This window comes from Haliotis rubra, unplaced genomic scaffold (genome assembly GCF_003918875.1).
Source record: "Haliotis rubra isolate DU_JTF1 unplaced genomic scaffold, ASM391887v1 Scf1040, whole genome shotgun sequence".
NCBI lineage: Eukaryota > Metazoa > Mollusca > Gastropoda > Lepetellida > Haliotidae > Haliotis > Haliotis rubra.
The window spans coordinates 195,824-216,862 of NW_025764938.1; the positions used below are offsets into that span (position 1 = coordinate 195,824).

General features: G+C 40.9%; 1 protein-coding gene across 1 annotated transcript in view; it reads right to left on the reverse strand.

Moving 5' to 3' along the window:
• LOC124274684 (mitofusin-2-like) overlaps positions 1-21,039 on the reverse strand; it is a 118,530-nt gene that overhangs the window by 45,623 nt on the left and 51,868 nt on the right. The window contains exon 9 of the mRNA XM_046710053.1: positions 14,278-14,371. The gene's annotated coding sequence lies outside the window, so the exon portion shown is untranslated. The remainder of the gene's footprint in view (positions 1-14,277; positions 14,372-21,039) is intronic.

A 21,039-nucleotide genomic window follows, 5' to 3' on the forward strand; every position in this document is an offset into this window, starting at 1 on the left:
CTGTATGACTTGCTATGTCGTCTACAACAAACTGGCACCACTTCTGATCGCCCAGGGTCGGGTCATCCACGTGTGACGTCACGAGCAGAAGACCGTCAAATCGTCCTACGTCACCTACGTGACAGATTTCTGCCAGCTACACGAAACAGGGCTAAGATGTTTAGAGGTCGACTGTCCTCACAGACCATTCAAAATCGGTTGCGGGCTGCCAACATCCATACTCGACGTGTATATCGTGGGCCAATATTGACGCCGTTTCATCAACGTCAACGTCTGCTGTGGGCCCAACCTCACCTCCGATGGACCCTGAGAGACTTGAATCGAGTCGTCTTTAGCGATGAATCCAGGTTTACCCTCAGATTCGCGGACGGCAGGCATAGAGTCTGGAGACGACGTCGTGAACGGTATGCCCAATGTTGTGTACAGGAAGTCGACAGATTCGGGGGCAGAAGTTGCATGGTGTGGGGTGCTTTCTGTGGGAACAACCGTTCCCGACTTCTGGTCATCCGTGGAAACCTAACAGCTGCTGCTTACTGCGACCAGGTGTTCACCCCTGAACTCGTTCCTTTCATGGCGGCTCATGGCCCAGGTCCAAAGTTCCAGCATGATAATGCTCGGCTGCATACCGCGATGTTGACACGAAATTTCCTTCAAAACGCTGGAATCAACGTCATGGACTGGCCATCGAGGTCCCCTGACCTTAATCCAATAGAGCACGTTTGGGATGCACTTGGGAGAAGGTTTCGTGGTCTTAGGAACCAACCTCAGAATTTGCAGGAACTTGGCGCTGCCTTGCAAGAGCAATGGCGCACAATCCCCAACCACGTGTTCACAAGCATCAGGCAGTCGATGAGGAGACGGTGTTTGGCAGTGGCGAATGCGCGGGCGGCCATACACGATATTGAACTGAGAAATTTCGCATTTTTATTCTTGTGACTTGACATTCTGTATACCCATGTTTTGGAACGGCGGTGTAGCCTAATGTAACTGATTATGGCACTGTCAGTGTATCGAGTACTTCACACAGATCTCCGCAATGAAATAATAACAATTTAACCATCTTACCATCTCTTGTTCTTTTATAGTGCCCGGAAGAAAGGATGTGAAGTTTCTTTTTTGACTCAGTATATTTTGTGGTAGGAACATGATTTTGATGACAATACTATGTGCTAGTTTCTTTGAAGCTAGTATGAACGAGGGGTATTTAGGAAATGGGTCGAAATACGTACATATGACATTTCTATGAACACAATCCATCACAACAATAAAAAAGTAGACAGAAACCTGTCATTAGACATAGGTGACACAGGTGACAACCATTACCATTTACTGCTGTTTGATCAGGATGGACTTTCAGTGTTGATCTGAGGTATATGTTGAACAGTGAACAGCATACTAGCACGTTTTCATGCTCATTAATCCCAGGCCTACCAACATACAATATTCTCTCTGGTTATTCAGTCTATACCCCTCAACTAGTGTTTGTGATTTCTGTTAAGACATATATACGGGATAACCTGGAACGAATGAGTTGTAGGTTGTCATATCTATGTTCTTGTTCATATGTCAATTTATCCTTTATCCATTATCGTAATGGGAGACACACTTTCACCTGATGAAATTGAGAAACTTGTGTCCGCATTCAATACACTCTAAGTGCGTCCGAATTTTGATTCAACACACAAATTTGTTCAGTGGATGGGAGCATATACACATGAGGGATCCAAGGCAGGACCACAAGAGACACAAGTTAGGAGACACGGTACTAATGCAAGTCAGGACCATCATCAGATGCAGGAGATGAAGGGCATGTGCAACCATCTATCAAAACAAGTGGCGGAGTTGAAGTAGCAACTTCAGGTCGCAGCTACATGGACTCCTAAAGGATCTCACTATGATGGTAAATCCACTTAGTCGAACTCTCACAGGCAAGGTCATTATGTCAACAATAGACACTGTGGGACTGAAACACATTCCAGTTTGCAAATCAAATCCCAGCATAAGGTGAGGGTGGATAACGAATGAAGATGGCATCCAGGTACCAATCTGCTACAGATGTGGGCAGCTGGGTCACTTATCTTTCTCCTGTAGAGTTAGGATGTACCACAGTCATTTTCCACACACACACTCCAGGGACTATATGGATTAAATAACAGACAAGCGAGAACATTAAAGTCTAGTTGGGAGTACAAATTAAGTTGAGGTTTTGTAAATGGAATATGTGTACATGTGTCAACTATCAGCCAAGCCTTCAACCATCATCACTCATCCCACCTACTGGATGAGCCACTGGATACTATTCTTAGAGTAGTGTGTGCTGGTGGTCAACAGTTGCCTTACTTTGGACTGTTGGGGTGCCACTCCTTGTCCCAAGCATAAATAAAATAGAATAGAGTTGTCTTTTCTTGGTAGTCCCAGATAGTAGCTATAATACCAGTGTTCCTGTCTTGATAGGCACTAATATCCTTGGTACATTTATGGAGCTCACTAGGGAAGAACAAGGCACCATATATCTACAACAGGCTAATCTACATACTCCATGGTACTTAGCTTTCGGGCGTATTACCCTGAGGGAAAAGGATTTAGTGAAGCAACACAACAGACTAGCAATTGTGAAATGTGCAGAGACTAATCAGTATTCTATCATATAATAATTCCTGCAAAATAAATTATTCATTATTACCACTACAAGCAATATATTAGGATTCAGATATTAGAAAAACATAAATATATGATATTAGTTTCATCATATATCAGTAATAGCTTAGAGAAAGACTTTAGTCAAAAGTAGTAAAACACACAGACATTAATATTGAAAAAGGCATGAAAGACAAACCTTTCAGTAAGACAAAAGTTATGTCTAGACGGTTTAATAAACTGTTTTGATAAAGTAAACATGTCATTACCTACAATTAACACTTCAAATTAGGCTCGTTAAGATCTAGCCCAGGGTAAGCATCCAAGCATCCAGTAAATGTGCCAACAGGATTAGTGCCAGTTGAAATAGGAATACTAGGACTAACTACTTTGACACATATATGAGGAGTATCTGGATAAGGGAATGTGGCCTCAAACACCAGTCAAGTGTTCCTACTTTAAGGGGGCATCACGTTTTTGGACCATGTAGTGTCATCCAAGGGAATAGAGACGGACCCTGGTACAGAGCAGAAAATCAAAAACTGGCCTAGACCAACCACTCCAGTAGAAGTGAGACAGTTTCTGGGTTTCGCAGGATATTATCATCATTTTGTGAGGGACTTTGCTAAGGTAGTTAAACCCTTTTCCTGTATGATGCCAACTACTAAGACTAAGAGCAAATCCAAGAGGCAGATAGCCCAAGTCCAGCCTTGGTGTTGTGGTGATGAGCAAGAGGAAGCATTCCAAGTGCTAAAGAGCCAACTTTTCCTCCCCCCCACTTTTGGATTACCCAAACTACACCAGACCATTTGAACTTTACACTGTAGCCAGCAGGCAGGGTCTTGGAGCTGTCCTTTATCGGGAAAATGATGGGAAGAAGCAGGTGATTAGCTATGGCAGCAGAGAATTGAGTAAGTCAGAAAAGAATTATTCTGCCCATCGCCTTGAATTCCTAGCCTTGAAATGAGGCCTTGACAGATAAATTCCATGACTACCTTTATGGGAATTCTTTCGATGTCTTCACTGAAAATAAACCCTCTAACATATGTCTTAACGTCAGAAAACGTGATGCCATCGTTGGCTTGCTTCATTAGCAGCCTACAACCTTGATATTGTCTGTAGACCGGGCCAGAACAATGCTAATGCTGATGGACTATCAAGAATACCAGGTCTTTATTCCAACAAAAACCTGGATCAAGAGGTGATAACAAAAGACTCAATAAAAGCAGTTTCTAACACAATACAAACACAACCCTACATAGAATCATAGTGTATGAGATTGTAGATATAGAACCGGACCAGGTACAAGACTTAAGGGGAGACTGGAAGATGGTTCAGTAACAGGATGAGACCCTGCGACCCTGGACTGACTGTGTGAGGCAGAAGCATAAGCGGAGATGTGATGAAATTCCCTTTTCAAGCTGCAACTCTATCTTTCATAGAGTATTTGACAGCCTTTTTCTGGACAGAGGGGTACTCCACCATAAGGTTGTGATCAAAGAGTCAAGATGTCAGCTAGTCATAACGGCCTTATTGGTTGCCACACTGATGTGGGACATCCTGGTCGAGACAGAATTTTATCTCTTTTGTGGAATCGATTTGTTTGGCAAGGGATGTGGAAGCCTGGATTGGTGGCTGCAATAGATGTTATTTATTATTATGTTTTACAGATTAAAGATAGTATGCAGCAGAGAGGGTTCGGATGATCCTGGCACAGTCAGGCTGGTAAGGCTCATCATCAGCTCGGGGCCCTTGCCCCCTCTCCAAGCAGCCCAAGATCAGGTTTGTTGGCAGGAATTCTTCTGAGGCTGTAAATGGGCCTATTCCAAAGAAGTTTGAAAGCATCATTTTCCTTGACGCCCTTGACATGTTCAGGGTCATGCCACAGACAATAATAAAAGCAGCGAACCATGTCATCATGTCGTTTAAGATATGCTGTTTGTGCAAAGGAAAGGCATCCACTGACAAGGCGTTGGACAGTCTCTGCAAATCCATTACACTGTCGGCATTTCATGTATATATTTTCTCTAAGAAGCACCCCCTCAGTTTCACATTTAAGACCAGCCGACCTCATCCAGGCAAAGGTGTCGGTGGGATTGCTATTCTGCATGTACACATCGATGCAATGGTTTCTCAGAAAGCTTCTCCACAAATGACCGAATCTGGGCAGACTTGGTGAAGGACTTCAGCTGGTTTACTCCCATTGCTGTGCCGTCCAGAAGTACATCGCCATCAAAGATCTGTTCTCACGCGTGAGCGCCCATCTGATACTGAACTACCTGAGGGAAGTTGATCTGTATCATAAATTGTAACTGTGAAATGTAACAACCATAAATTGTAACTATGAAATGTAACAAACCGCCTGCCTTTAGATTTGATGCTATGACTTTTCCTGCTTTTGAATGACAATGTAATAAATAAATGTCTTTGAAATAAAACTCATTCCGAGTATGTACTTACAATGTTTACTAATGCAAACTTGTTCTCGTCACTATATGGCTGGAATAATGCCGATGTGACGTAAAGCCCAACTCAACTCAACTCAACTCAAAATCAACCTCAAATTGTGTTTCAGATTGTGTCCAACAACCTTGGCACGCTAAAAAGCTGTGGAATTCCTTGCTTTATTCATGAGTCTTGACATGCATCACCAGATCATCTGATAAATAAATATGTGCAAAAATTCTATCATGAAGAGCCTCCACATTAATTAAACCCCGGCCTCCAAAATAGATTGGCATATATAATCGATTAAGAGAGGAACGAGGGTGGTGAGCTCTGTAATCAGACATGATCCTTCTGGTCAGACGGTCAAGACTCTGGATGTCTTGTTTTGTCCAATCAGCTACTCTACAGGAATAGGAAAGGACTGGCACAGCAAAAGTATTGGCGGCTTTGTTTCAAGCATTTAGCTCAGCTCCAGATTTTCTTTAAGCAAGATTTGTACTCGGCCCGAAGTTTGTCTTTAATTTGGGCGCTCTGGAGCTTGTCTCAAACTTGCATTCTACGATAGGTGTAGGCTTAATTTTACACAAGATGCTCAATAACTCCTCCCTCAAGTAACTTGACTGATCCACCACTAACTACCTTGCCACATTTAAAATGAAGAGTATTACATTTGTCGAGTGGAATTGTCATGCCAATATCGTTAGAAAAGGACTCGACAACGAGAACCTCCACTTTCCAATGGGTATCTCCTTTGGCAAAGAGCTCGATGTCATCCATGTAAAGGAGATGAGTAAGCGGTGTTGGGGATCTGTGCTGAGGAGGTCCGGGATGGTAACCCTCCTCTCTATTGAGCAGAAAGCTCAAAGGATTTAGAAACAAACAAAAAAACAGGACTGAAGGTGTCCCCCTGGAATATTCCCCTTCTGATTGGAATAGATTCCCAAGTCTGCATCTGCCCTTGCGAGTACATCTCAAATTGAGTCGACCAGCAACTCATTAAAAACTTGAGTAAATCAAGTAGTCGCTCCAGGAGGTCAATACAATGAAGAGACTTCAGAATCTATTCATGAGGCACAGAGTCATATGCTTTTTTTGTAGTCAATCCAGCACAGGGAGAGGTTGCGGTGATATGTTTTAGCCTCTTCCAAAATCATGTTCTGTATAAGAAGTTGATCTTTGTACCCCGCACATCCCTTTCTTGCTCTCTTCTGCTTTCTGTAAATGATATCATTAGCAGAGCAGTATGATGACACAAGGTTTGTCAAACACCCTGTGAATAATTTGTATTGTGTATTCAAACTGTCTACAAGAGAACTGAAACAGTGAAGTAATGGTGTTTGGACACAGGGGAATAGTTTCCAGTGCAGGTTTTGAATGCCATCAGGCCGGGGAGATATATTAGATATGGAGTTTTTTGATGACACTTTTCAGGCAATCTGGTGATATGTAACAGACAAACGAGCTAGTTACTGTCTCATGCATTGCCTGGTCATAATCACGGATCCATGGTGCCTCAAGATTGCAGTCGCCGGGTACAGACCACAACGATTTCCAGAACCTTTCATTGGCTGCCATGGGAGGCCGTTCATCATGCTCACCATCACCATTTGTTTTAAGTTTCAAGAATGTATTTTTCTTTTCCCATTTTCTCTTTCTTTCAGTCCAAACCTTAATTTTTGCTTTTAGAGAATCAACAATTTGTAGAAGTATCATTTCTTTTGTTGTCTTATACTGTGATTATTAATATTTTTTGCCAACAAACTCCAAAGCACCCTTGGTCAACATCACTACAAAACAACTGCTAGAATTAGTCTGCATGGACTTTTCGAAGTTGGACAGGTGCAAGGTAGGATATGAGTGTGTAACTTCACATGTTATGCTCAGGCCATTCCCACAAAGAATATGGCTGCCCGGACCACAGCGGAAGCCTTTGACAACAATTTTGTCAATCATTACAGCATGCCTCAGAGGATAATACTGACCAAGGATACAATTAATTTTGAGAGCAATCTCTTTGAGAGTTATGTCAAATGTTGACTATCAAGAAATCAAGGACTACCCCATACCATCCCATTGGTAATGGGATGTGTGAAAGATTCAACTGTACATTTTGTGACATGCTTGGTACCCTCAAGCCTGACCAGAAGAAAGACTGGATGAGGTATATTGGCCCCCTTGTCCATGCATATAGCTGTCTCCTTTCTACCTTCTTTTTGGACGAGAACCAAGACTCCCAATAGATCTGGCTTTTTGGATTGAGCGCAATCTTGTCACAAACTTGCAGACCATTTTGAGGAGGACGATTATATTATTGTAGCTGAGCTGAATTTCGTGTTCAAGGTCCAGAAGGAGAATGGCGAGGGTAGGATGAAAACTCTCCATCAAATTCACCTGCTACCCATTGGAACGTTGTTAGTCCCAGATAAGGTACGAATGAATCCAAAACCATCTACACGTCCTGTTCCTAAAAGGAGGTAGCTTCTGATCCAGCAACAGAGAGTTGAAGCAGCCAATCAGCCATCAGATGAAGAAGATGAAGAGTTAAAGAGGATAGAAGTGGTAGAATGATCAACCAGCCAGTCCAAGAGGCATCAGTCGCAAACACCCAAACGGGTCAGCACAGATACTGGAGTATATGATGAGATGAGGCATTCTACAAAAGACAGTCCTGGCGACAGTCATGAACGTCTTGTGGTAGAGGGTGATGCTTCTACATGTGATGACCTGACGCCAATAATAAGAACTGTCTAGCACGAAAGTATGTCCTGATGATGAGGATGGGTTGGAACAGCACCAGTCAGGAAGTTCCATAGCTTCAACTGAATCAGCTACCAGACCAGAACCCCGACCAAGAAGATCGGGTCCGAGAGAAGAAGACACCTAAAAAGATATCCTCAGGAGACTATGTCATGAGCCACACAGTCCCAGAGACAGTGATGCTGCAAAGATCTCGGATTAGACAACAGCTTGCAACACAAGGTGTTTTTGAACACACCTACGGCACAGTTTCACATGCAATCTTGTCTGTAATAGATGGACAATTTTCATATTGTCTCTTGATATATATTCGGTTTCATCACGTGGACGTCATTCATGGGGAGGGGGAAGACTTAGTGTGTGGCAGTGTAGTATTTTTATGTTACAGTATTATATTTTATCTAAGTTGATCCTGCTAGTTGAAGATGTACCTGTCTTCATGTACATAATACACACCTGTAAATATTGGTTATTTTAGCATACTTAGATGTGGTTGCCCTATCTTACAATAGCCATAGCCCTGACCTGCCTCAGTCTTTTGTCTAGGTTACGTAATTATCACGCAGGTTACAATTTGTGGTTGACCTGCTAATTTAGTCAGTCTTAAGCATTTGAACAGTAAGCAGCCCCACATTAAAGTGAAAGGTATCCGGATATAAGCTCACATCTGTAATATTTCCAGGGGTTTTATGTATAAGGAGGACATTGGTGGATTCGTCCCAACGTAATAAAGATGCCGTCAGCTCACATCCCGTAGCCTTGTGGTTTTCATTGTGGAACAAACCCCAAATTTCATGCTACTACATAAATTAATAAATCTGATGTAAATATATTACATATTATGTAATATGCGCATGGAAGTGCAGCAAGAGGAATATCAGCTGAGTTACAAAAACAAACATTGATCAAAGGTTTAACCGATAACATGCTGACTGATTAATTGCTCATATATTGCACAGTGGCTTTGTCAAAAGGTAGTGTTTTTGTATGTAGACTTACTAATCTTTACTGAATACACCCTGTCGTACAGCACCTGTGTAAAAACAACGTCCTTCCTTCAAAGGGTTAACCGCCAATACGTTGATTGATTGCTCATTATTGGCTAGCTTAATTACTTTTTAGAGAATGGCGGACATCATGCAATTAGATGCCAGGTGTGCTATCATGGGTGACCAATGACAAATGAGACTATACAGAAATGTGAAAAACCTAAAACGATGAATCACTTTTTCGCATATTAAACTGTTAAAAGACACCTGACATGGAACAGGATTCTTTTTCAGCTGCAGATGAATGGCATATCATTCCTTTATGTTGATATTGATGAATACATTCCTCGAACTAGGTAACAGCATGCTATTTTTGCTGCAACTTTAGTCTGTCTTAATTTTCAGATTTGCATTTTGTTTCTATTTATTTATTGTAGCATGCAACAGAATCAGTTTTTTCGCTGTGAAGTGTAATGAGACAGACAACATACACTAGGTCGCACTTAGGGCGTGTGTGTGAAATGTGATTTACATTGGCAATCTTTAAAATGTCTGTATAGTACAGTCATGTTGTAAATTCACTATGAGTATATGCAGATTGTGTGCTTTTTATTAAGTTTCAAAATGCAAACAAATATGATAATAAACTAATTAGGATTATAAGACAAAATATACTGAACCACAAAAGACATGTCGCACTGATAGGGGTTTCTTAAAGCACACACTTTAATTCACTCTAATTAACAATAAAAACGGGGGACTGTCTTCAAACTTGACAATTATGGTTAACACATTTTCGGGAATTACATTTAGATTTCACAGAAACAATCATCAAAAATGGTACCATTAAGATGCCCCAAAGTCGGTATCGTGTGTGGCCTCTATGGACATCGATGAATGAGTGAGTAGTCTGTACAAGGAACGAATTAGCTGGTAGATGAAGGCCATGGGCGCTTGGGTCCATACTCTGCGAAATGCCTGATCGAGGCCAGTCGCAGTTGTCAGCCTTGGTTGGAGGACATTCAGTCTTTTTGAATCTCGTCCCAAAGGTGTTCTATTGGACTTTAATTCGGACTGAGTGCAGGCTATTGTAGGGTTTGGATGCCTTGTTGTCTTAGGAAGTCCAATGTTGCTCTGGCAGTGTGGGCACGACCGTTGTCTTGTCGGAAGATGTTATTTCTGTAACATCCAAAATGTGTTACAACGTGGGGTCATATGCCTAAATCATTATAGCGAGTAGCTGTCATGTTATTTCCTCATCCTGGACATAAATTCTGGAAGGACATGATGTCAGCTAACTGGTTCAGACCGATTGCACCCCACACTATGATGCTTGGACTACCCCACGAGCCTCTTTCAACAATACTCATTGGAAAACGTTTCACCACGTCCTCGCTATACTCTCACTCTGCTATTGACTGTTGAAACACAATATCGGCTTTCATGAGATAACAGCACAGTTCTCCATTGTCAATAACACCAATTACGATGCTGAGTTGCCAACTACAGTCGGTTTTGAGTGGTGAGGACAAGACTACAATAGGGCCTGTGACTGCAGAGGTTTCTCCGCGCAAACATCGACGCACTGTATCGACATTGATGGGTCTTTTGTTAGTCCTAATAGTAAGACATGCTGTTTCTGTCGCTCTTGGGAAGCGATCCTGCAGATTGTGGCACACAATCTGCCGGTCTTGACGTTGCGATGTTACTGAAGTTCGCCCACTGTGTGGACCGTCTTGAATGTTCTTAGTGACCTGATACCACTCCTGCTGTCCTAACATGAACATTAAAATGATTGGCTACCCTCCATGCAGTCTGGACAACTTGCAATCGTCCCATGACTTGGTTCCGCTGATCTCTCTCGTAAGACCTGGCATGGTAGTTGTGTCAAAACAAAAATGATTTCAGGCGAGTTTGGCACTCGCTTTCATTTGGTAGGACGCCGCATTAAACTTTCACTGCAATATATCTCTAAACTACGTTCAAATCAGTCCAATCCAGCATACAATTGTGTTTTCAACCCTCTCTATGAAAACTTGTTTCCTAAACTGCCAAGCCTGGTTCCATCACTTGGAATCAGAATTCAACCACACATATCTGCAGTTAAAATTGATCTCAATAGCATAGCACCTTACCGACTCCTGTCTTCACCACCCTGGCAGATGGTGAAACCACAGGTCGATATTACCCTCACTAAATTCAAAAAGTCTGAAACAAATCACTTGATGTTCAACAGGAACACATCCAGTTATGTTCACAGATGGATCCGAGGATGAGGGCCACGTTGCCAGTGCTACAGTCATTGGATCTAAGACTGTCTCCTCTAGGATCCCCGACAACAGTTCCATTTTCACTGCCGAGGCCAAAGCTATCTTTTCAGCTTTGACCTATATTAAACAGCAGAATCATTCCCAAAACGTCATCGTTTTCACGGTTCATTATCTTGCCTTCAAGCACTTCAAAATGTTACTTCAAGTCACCCAATCATTCTGGACATTTTAGAACTTTACAACGACCTCTCTACTGGCCAATGTGACATCGTCCTCTGCTGGTTGCCGGGTCACGACGGCATAGCAGGTAACACAAAAGCCGATGCTGCAGCAAAAGCAGCTCTTGACAAGCCCTTATCTCCACTGCTGATCCCGTACAGTGATTTCAAACCCACTATCAAAAGCTATACTCGGGACCTCATGCAAAAACGTTGAGACACTCAAGTAGGAAGAAATAAACTGTATGAATTGAAACCAACAATTGGTTACACCTACTTGGGTTGTCAGTCAAGACGTGATGAGGTAATTTTACGACGATGTCATATTGGCCACAGTCGATTTACACATGACTATCTGCTGAAAACGGATGGGGATGGACCCCCCAAGTGTGTCTCTTGCGATGAGGTCTTCACCATCAAGCATATTCTGCTTGAATGCGTGGACTTATCGTCTGCAAGGGACTCACATTATGATGCAACAAACCTAAAAGATCTGTTCTCCCGCGTGAGCGCTCATCTGATAGTGAACTACCTGAGGGAAGTTGATCTGTATCATAAATTGTAACTGTGAAATGTAACAACCATAAATTGTAACTGTGAAATGTGACTAACAAATTGCCTGCCTTTAAATTTGATGGTATGACTTTTTCTGCTTTTAAATGACAATGTAATGAATATATGTTTTGACATAAAACTCATTCCGAGTATGTACTTACAATGTTTACTAATGCAAACTTGTTCTCGTCAATATATGGCTGGAATAATGCCGATGTGACGCAAAACCCAACTCAACGCAACTCAACACAACTCATTTGGTAGGGCTGCCATGACATGCACGTGCATTTTCATTCTCACAAATGTCATATGGAACCTTTTACCATGTCTACCTTTTTCGGTGGATTTGGTCGATATGCTTTTTCATCAGAAAACACACTGAACAAATTTTTGCACTTGGTTTTGAAAAGCGACGTTTCTTTTGTGATTCAGTATATAAAGACGTACTTTGACTTCGTTATTTTTCAGTCCTAATGTTTTTACCACTGACAGTTTTCATTTGTTATCATACTAATGAAGAGTTAAAAAAATCATCTTTGTTGATCAATCTATACTTATACTATCAATTGCATAAAATCTGAGCTTGGCTTTGTTTACATTTCAGACATGTGGTCCTTTCCAAACATTCGTTTTCACATCTTGTATTTTTGGCTAGATATCACTGAGATACTTGGTATTGGTGATGAAGACCATTTGTCATTCTATTGTGAACTGTGTGAGGAATTCAGGGATTCGGGAAAGGAGTGAACGAGTTTAGTTTTACACCGCACTCATAAATATTCCAGCTATATGGCGGCCTTCTATAAATAGTTGAGTCTGGACCACTCTGAATATCAACAGCATTCCATCAATCTACGCAAATCGGATACGATGGCATGTGTCAACCAAGTCAGCGAGCCAGACCACCCGATCCCGTAAGTCGCCTCTTACGACAAACATTACTTACTGAAGATCAAGAATCCTTTCTGGGATCTACATGGGTTCGTGTAATGAAGGTTACATTGAATAGTAGTTGTGATGTAATGGGCGAAACAGAACCGACATACGTGGGACATGTTTTCATAAACACTCTGCAATATGGCTGAAAGTTCTTGTTTAGCAAAACATTCTCAGCGATTCTCGGTTCAGTGGTGATGTTTCAAAGGGACCTTTGATGATTCGATCAGACAACAGCAACAAAAATACCGATGATCACAATAAAACGTGTGTTTATTTCTTTTCAAATTCAATACGCCCAGTAAAATTCGACATTAAAATGATAAAAAAAGCATCGTGTATTAGCAAACAGCTAACACCATATCCCGCCTAATTCATGTTGTGTTTTATAATATGAAGGAAGAAGTAATATTAACAAAGAACTGTTCAGTGGGAATAATATACATATACAAAGTAAGTCTTGTCCCCCAATCTCTTTGGTAATATAAATTTCACATCATCAAATTTTCATAATTTGTTTTTAACCCTTCGTCAGCTCATCTGAACCACCTTGTTGGGCTATTCCCAACAATCAAATTTTACTTGTGAATGAACTGTTATTGCTTCGACGCATTATCATTTGTTTCCAATCGTGTACAGAAGGTTGGTAAACGCTTTCCTCATTCCTGTTACTGACATTTGCAAACTATGAAAAGTTCCGTAACAGGAAAGAGGAAAGAGTCCTTTGATCGATAGTATTTGTACTGACTGACTGAATGAGTTTGGTTTTATGCCGCATTTAGCAATATTCAAGCAACATCACGGCGGGGACACCAGAAATGGGCTTCACACATGTGGGGATTCGAACCCGGGTTTTTGGCGTGACGAGCCAACGCTTTTACCACTAGGCTACCCCACCGCCCTAGTATTTGTAAAGAACGAATTGACGTCAATATACAGAAATTCTAACAAGGATGTAACTGACAAAATACGGCCCCAAATTACGCCATAAACGCCATGGTAACATTAGTCACAACTGTTATTAGACTGGTCACTAACAGTCTGTTCAGGATAAGCCTGATAATCGATAACTATTCATGTATAAATAGCAGCAAACATAATCTGTTCTTCCTCAGTATCTTGTGAGATATAGCTATTGCATTGGAAAACAGATAAGTTTCTTGCATATAAATGCATTTTCCGATTTACTATTACATTACAGACAATAATTCGATCGACATCTTGTTTACCTAAATAACAGATCCAACATCTGTAAAGGTCTTCTGACATGAAATGGTGATACATCCTGATGGCAGTGAAACCTGCTTGTATCTAGGGTATTATTCCAGTCCCAACGCATCTCCAACTAACATCAGACGAAGCAGATTGTTTTATGCAACTTGCAATATTTGAACTCAAGTCACTGACACACACCGAATGGTAAGGCTGCACTATCAAATGCCAGCTGTGAAAAATAGCACTCTTTACCTGCCATCCGTGTTTCAGCATCGTTGACGCCTTGCAGGAAAGCATCCTCCAGGTTACGTCCTATCTCCTCCTGCTTTACACGTTCATTCAATCCCTGAAGTAGAGAACCAGATGCACAAGTCAAGGGATATGATAGGGTTGGAGAGGGTGCAGATAGGGGAGGCAACAAACAAGCTGTCACACCCGGGTTTGGTGTGTTGTTAACAAAATTTCATGATGGACGACAGCAATGGGCTTCATTTGTCAATCTAAAGCATCTCAGGGACCAGTTCCACAGAACAATCTCTGATCAATGTGTAGTTAGTTATTGGGAAATATGAGATGAGAACACTGCACTGACAGCCTGTTTGTGACCCCAAGGCATAATGCTACAAGTATAACAAGATGGTGAGACCATCATGCTCATCTACAGTGAGTGAGTTAATATTTAACGTCACATCGGCAATATTTCACCCATATCGTGACGAGACCATTTTACATTGTAATGGAATATGTATATATTATAAAACCTGTCATCGAAGGACAGTAAAGCAACTAGAGTATCACAGATATATATGAAAAACTAGTAATTGAATTTAAAACATTTTAACCATAGGGGACAACACAATCTAAAAATGGGCTATAGATCGCTAACAAATGAAGGTAGATCACCATACTAGGGACCATGGGGACTTACAGTACATTTGCTTCCTGCATGGGCCCTAGCTGGATTTATATCATCCCCTCAGCCGTTAGCAATTAAGATATATCTAGCCATACATTAAAATTACACATATTCTACGATTAAAAAACGGAAAGTTGAAATTTACTTTGAATGTTATGGGACTTACGTACCCTCTCAGGAGGACAATAATTTTACAGTACTTTAACCCCCCTCGAGGATACGGCCACTAACAATCTATGTTACTAATGCAAACTTCCAATCATAAAATATTTAGCTATTTACAAATCTGTTAACAAATTTAATTCTTTTAAAAAAGCAATAATTAAATGAGGACTTATATTAGTGAAAAGATCCTTCATAGTTCGGGATTTGAAATAGATATCCCTTGTGATGGAGTACTCAACACAGTCAAGCAAGACATGCTTGACCGTGATTCGTTCATCACAAGGGATACAAAACGGAGGATCCTCACCTTTTAATAGGTACTCATGCGTATATCTTGTGTGGCCAATACGACATCGTCGTATGATGACCTCTTCAAATCTGGACTGACAACCCAAGTAAGTGTAACCGATATAGGGTTTTATTGCATTTAATTTATTGATACCTACATGGGTGTCCCAATTCTTTTGCATCAGATCACGGATATAAGATCTTATAGCAGCTTTGTAATCAGAGTATGGGATCAGAAGTGACGTCACAGATTTGTTGAGTGCTGCCTTAGCAGCAATATCAGCCATTGTGTTCCCAGAAATGCCAACATGGCTGGGTAACCAACAAAAGACGATGTCGCATTGGCCAGTAGCAAGTTCATTGTACAATTCAATAATTTCTAATAAAAGTGGATGTTTGCAAGAAAGATTTTTAATAGCCTGAAGACACAAAGGGGAATCTGAAAAGATGATATATTGTTTATATTTACGGCGTTTATTAATATATTTAAGAGCTGTTAGTATTGCGTTTGCTTCTGCTGTGAAAATTGAACTGTCATTGGGTAGTCTGGAAGATATTGTTTTGAACCCAATGACAGTGGCACAAGCAACCGCGCCACCATCCTTGGATCCATCTGTATATAAGGATTTATAGGTATTATATTTATTTCTTAATTGACTAAAGTCTTGTTTATACTGTAAATCATTAGTTTCGGATTTTTTAAATGTGGTTAATGTTAAGTCAACGTCTGGCCTCACCAACTGCCAAGGAGGAGAAGAAAGAAGACGAGAAGGAGAAATACTCTCCAGCTCAATGCCAGCAGCAGAAAGGAATGGTTTAATTCTGTGCCCAAGAGGCGGAACAAGAGAAGGCTTTTTGTTATACAAATCCTCATAAAGAGGAGTGAAGACACAGTTAAATGCAGGGTTAGACTCGTTAGAATATAGTTTGGTTATATATTGTAAAGGTAATTTAATACGGCGTTGGGAAAGAGAAGGCTCATCTGCCTCAACATAGAGACTATCAACTGTAGAAGTTCTAAATGATCCAAGACAGAGGCCCCGTTGTGGACCCGGGGGCATATTTGGTCCACCAACCTGTTTGCCGTGGGTTGCGTCCCTGTGTCGGTGGAGGACGGGATTCTGGTGGTTGAGGGCACTGGTTCCAGGAACAGTGTTCCTTTGCCCAACACACCACTTCGGCCCTTACTTCACCTAGACGGGTGGTTGAATGGGCCCGGTTCAACCAATCGGCTGGTCACGCCAAGCCCTGAGCACACATTATGTAATGTTGCACAAAATTTTGAATATTGTAACTTCTATTTTTAAGTCTTGGCGAATTTTTAGAGCTTTTGAATTTCAACTATACAATTTCATACGTGTTTTTGCCTGGAGTCGTATGCCCAGAAGGCGGTGGCTCATGGGCCAATCAGGTGGAATATTTACTTTTGTATTATTCTGCTTGCGTATATCATCCGGGTATCCTTGGTGCTGCAGGCTGGAAACCCGCCTGTTTTTAGCATTGTCCTTGTGATACTCCGTGGAGGGTGGGGAGCTCGGATGATGAACCATTCAACAATAACTATGGCTTACGAAACCCCCATTTCAAAAAAGAAACGTCCACTTGACACTGATCCTGATGTTAACGACCAAAGACTGCCCACATCCATTGACTACTGGCCACGTTTCATTGTGATTGAGACCGTTGACAAATCACCTTTAAAGCTGAACCCTTTTGCTGTATCAAAAGGCATACAAGGCATTGCAGGAGATGTTAAAAACATTAAATGTTTGCGGACAGGTGCACTTGTAGTTGAATGCAGTAGAAAACCACAGGCTACCAACCTCCTGTCAACTGACTCATTTGTCGGCATTCCTGTATCAGTCTCTGCCCACCGAGCAGCTTAACACCAGCAAGGGCATAGTAAGAGACGGGATAGACTTTTACTGACATGCTGGAAATAGATATTGTCTCCGAGATGAAAGAACAAGGTGTTATATATGTTAAACGCTTCACAACCCGGAAAAATAATGAAACCCATCTAACCAACACGTATCTGTTCTCTTTCTCCACTCCGACTGCTCCAAAGTCAATAAAGGCTGGTTACTGTCACATCAAAGTGGATACATACATACCAAATCCACTGAGATGCTTCAAGTGCCAGAAGTATGGTCATGGTGTCAATACCTGCACATTGTCTGTTGTGTGTGTTCACTGTGGTGAGAAAACACACACAACAGAAGATTTTGACAGTACTTACAAAAAGTGCACCAATTGTTCAGGAGACCATTCCTCTTTCTCTAAAGAGTGTCCGATTTGGAGACATCAGATGGAAATAAACAGAATCAAATTTACTCAGAATATTAGTTTTGCCGAAGCGAAACAACTTGTACAAAGATGCGACCAACAAGAGACATATGCTTCAAAAACCAGAAAACCATCTGAGGCAACTCCTAAAATACCTAAATCATCTTCCAGCTGCCAAACAAATTTGACTTGGGTAAAAACCGATTCTCCTCAGATTTTTTTCAAGTGCAATATCGACTCAAACAGCGGAGCAACTTTCTGGCATGTCTCAAACTCAATCAGAGCAAGTTCCTGATCCTGACGCATCCTCTCAGTCAACCACAAAGTCTCAATCGCCATCTAATGTCCATCAAATTGCTAAAGGCATGACTAAACCTAAGCCTGATTATTCAAAAAAACAAAGTGGCAGAGCCCAAAAGGGTCTGAAAATAAAATTAAACTTTACAACAAATATGGATCACTTGAGGACATGGACGTGTCCGAAAACGTCCAATATAGGGCACACAGCTTGTCGCCCTCCAAAACAGTGCCGGGTAGATCCCCAATAAATCCGCCGAAAAGATAGTTTATTCCAATAATGTTGTACAGTGGAATTGCAGAGGACTAAGGCATAATTATAATGAATTACTGTTATTAGTCCAGGATTGTATGCCGTCAGCTTTCTGTTTGCAGGAGACTTATTTAAAGCAGACAGATCCTTTTGACCTACGTTATTTCAATGCTTATCATTCTTTCTCACCTCCGGGTGACAGGGCCACTGGAGGTTCTTCAATCCTAGTCAAACAGAATGTTATCCATAGCCCTATTACACTTACTTCTAATCTTCAAGCAGTTGCAGTGCGACTCACTTTACACGTTGCATTCACATTATGTTCTTTGTATATCTCACCATCTTCAGTCATTCAGAAGACTGATCTTCAATATTTATATGACCAACTCCCAAAACCTTGTATCATTATGGGAGATTTAAATGGCCACAACCCGCTCTGGGGTGGTACAACAACTAATGCTAAAGGTAAACTATTAGAAGACTTTTGTTCAGACAATGATGTATGCATATATAATGACGGTTCTAGCACATATTTACATCCTGGCACAGGAACTTATTCAGCTCTTGATTTATCGATTACTACCTCAGACTTATTGAGTGAATTCGAGTGGTCAGTCCACGACGACCTGTGTGGAAGTGACCATTTCCCAACAATTTTAAAACCCGTGAATCCATCTGATGTTCCTCCATCATCAAGATGGAACTTTAAGAAGGCTAACTGGCTTTTATATGAAACTTACTGTGCTGACATACTCAAACCAGAACTTTTTCATGATCTTCCTGATGCCATCAACTGTTTTTTCAGATGAGCTCAGACACATAGCTGACAAGTGTATCCCCAAATCCTCTGCAGTTCCTCATACGCGTAAACCATGGTTTAACGCTGAATGCAAACAAGCTCGCAATAAGGCTAAAGAAAGCTGAACATTATTTCGTCGCCATCCTATGGTCCACAATTTAAACAAATTTAGAATTTTAAACGCCAAAAACGCAGTACTTTTAAACAAAATAAACGCCAATCTTGGCGAAACTATGTCTCAAACATCAATTCTTGCGCCAATATCAAAGGTGTGGAACATGATTCAGAAAATAAAAGGTAAGGGCTCTAAATCTAGCATTAAGCATCTAAAAAGTGGAGATGAATTATTAACTGATAAATCTGATATAGCAAATAAACTTGGAGAAACTTTGGCCAAACATTCTTCCTCATCTAACTATGTACCTGAATTCCAGAAATATCAAAGACAGCAGGAAAAGAAATCTATTAATTTCAATTCAGATAATGGGGAAGACTACAATGAAACCTTTTCGATACATGAGCTTCATACTGCTCTTGACCAAGCTCACGATACTGCTTCAGGAGCTGATGGTATACATTATCAACTCCTGAAACACTTACCTGAATCATGTTTAGAGACGCTCCTATCTATTTGTGATGACATTTGGACATCTGGACAATTTCCTTCGTCGTGGCGCGATGCTATAATTGTGCCCATCCCTAAACCTGGACGTGATCATACTGATCCTTCCAATTATAGGCCAATTTCATTAACTAGCTGTGTTTGCAAGACCATGGAACGCATGATAAATAATCGACTTGTTTGGTACTTGGAAACCAATAACCTTATAACTAATCTACAATGTGGTTTCCGTAAGAACCGTAGTACCATCGCTCATTTAGTGCGCTTAGAATCTTTTGTGAAAAATGCCATAATTAATAAACAACATGCAGTGTCGCATCTTTTCGATTTAGAAAAAGCATCACGACACAACATGGAAACATGGGATTTTAAAAGATTTACATGACTTTGGGTTACGAGGCCGTTTGCCTCAATTTATATCCAACTTTTTAAATAACAGGCAATTTGAAGTCCGAGTGGGTTCAACCCTGTCTGACCATTATAATCAGGATCAGGGAGTCCCGCAAGGCAGTATTTTGTCTGTAACACTGTTTAGCATCAAGATTAACAGTTTATCAAAGGTTTTAAACGATTCAATTGATGGATCACTTTTTGTGGATGATTTTAATATTTCTTGTCGCGGTAAGAATATGCATACTATTGAAAGGCAAATGCAGCTGTGTTTAAATAAAATACATAAATGGTGTCTTGAAAATGGCTTTACATTTTCTAAATCCAAAACTAATTGTATACATTTTTGTAGAAAATATAAACCGCATAAAGACCCGGAACTGTTTCTCAATGGCACTCCCGTCAAAGTTGTAAAGGAGGCCAAGTTCTTGGGTTTAATTTTTGACTCGCATCTAACTTTTCTTCCCCATATCAAGTCCCTTAAAACTAAATGCTTGAAGGCACTTGACTTGTTGAAAGTCGTTTCCAATTCTAAGTGGGAAGGGGATCAAGCTACCCTCCTACAATTATATCGATCATTGGTACGTTCCAAACTTGATTATGGCTCCATCGTTTATGGTGGAGCCTGCAACAGTAATCTAAAACTTTTAGATTCTGTCCACCACCAAGGTCTAAGACTATGTCTTGGTTCCTTCAGAACTTCACCTGTTGACAGCCTCTACGTCTAGGCTGATGAGCCATCTCTTACACAACGCCGTATAAAATTAACTTTACAGTATATTACAAAACTTTATTCCAATGAGTCAAACCCTGCATATAACCGTGTCTTTAATCCACTATATGAAGATCTGTATAACAAGAAGCCTTCTCTTGTTCCGCCTCTTGGTATAAGAGTGAAACCTTTTCTTTCTGCTGCTGGCATTGAGCTAGAACATATAGCTCCTTCCCGTTTTCTTTCTTCTCCACCTTGGCAATTGGTTAGGCCACAAGTTGACCTA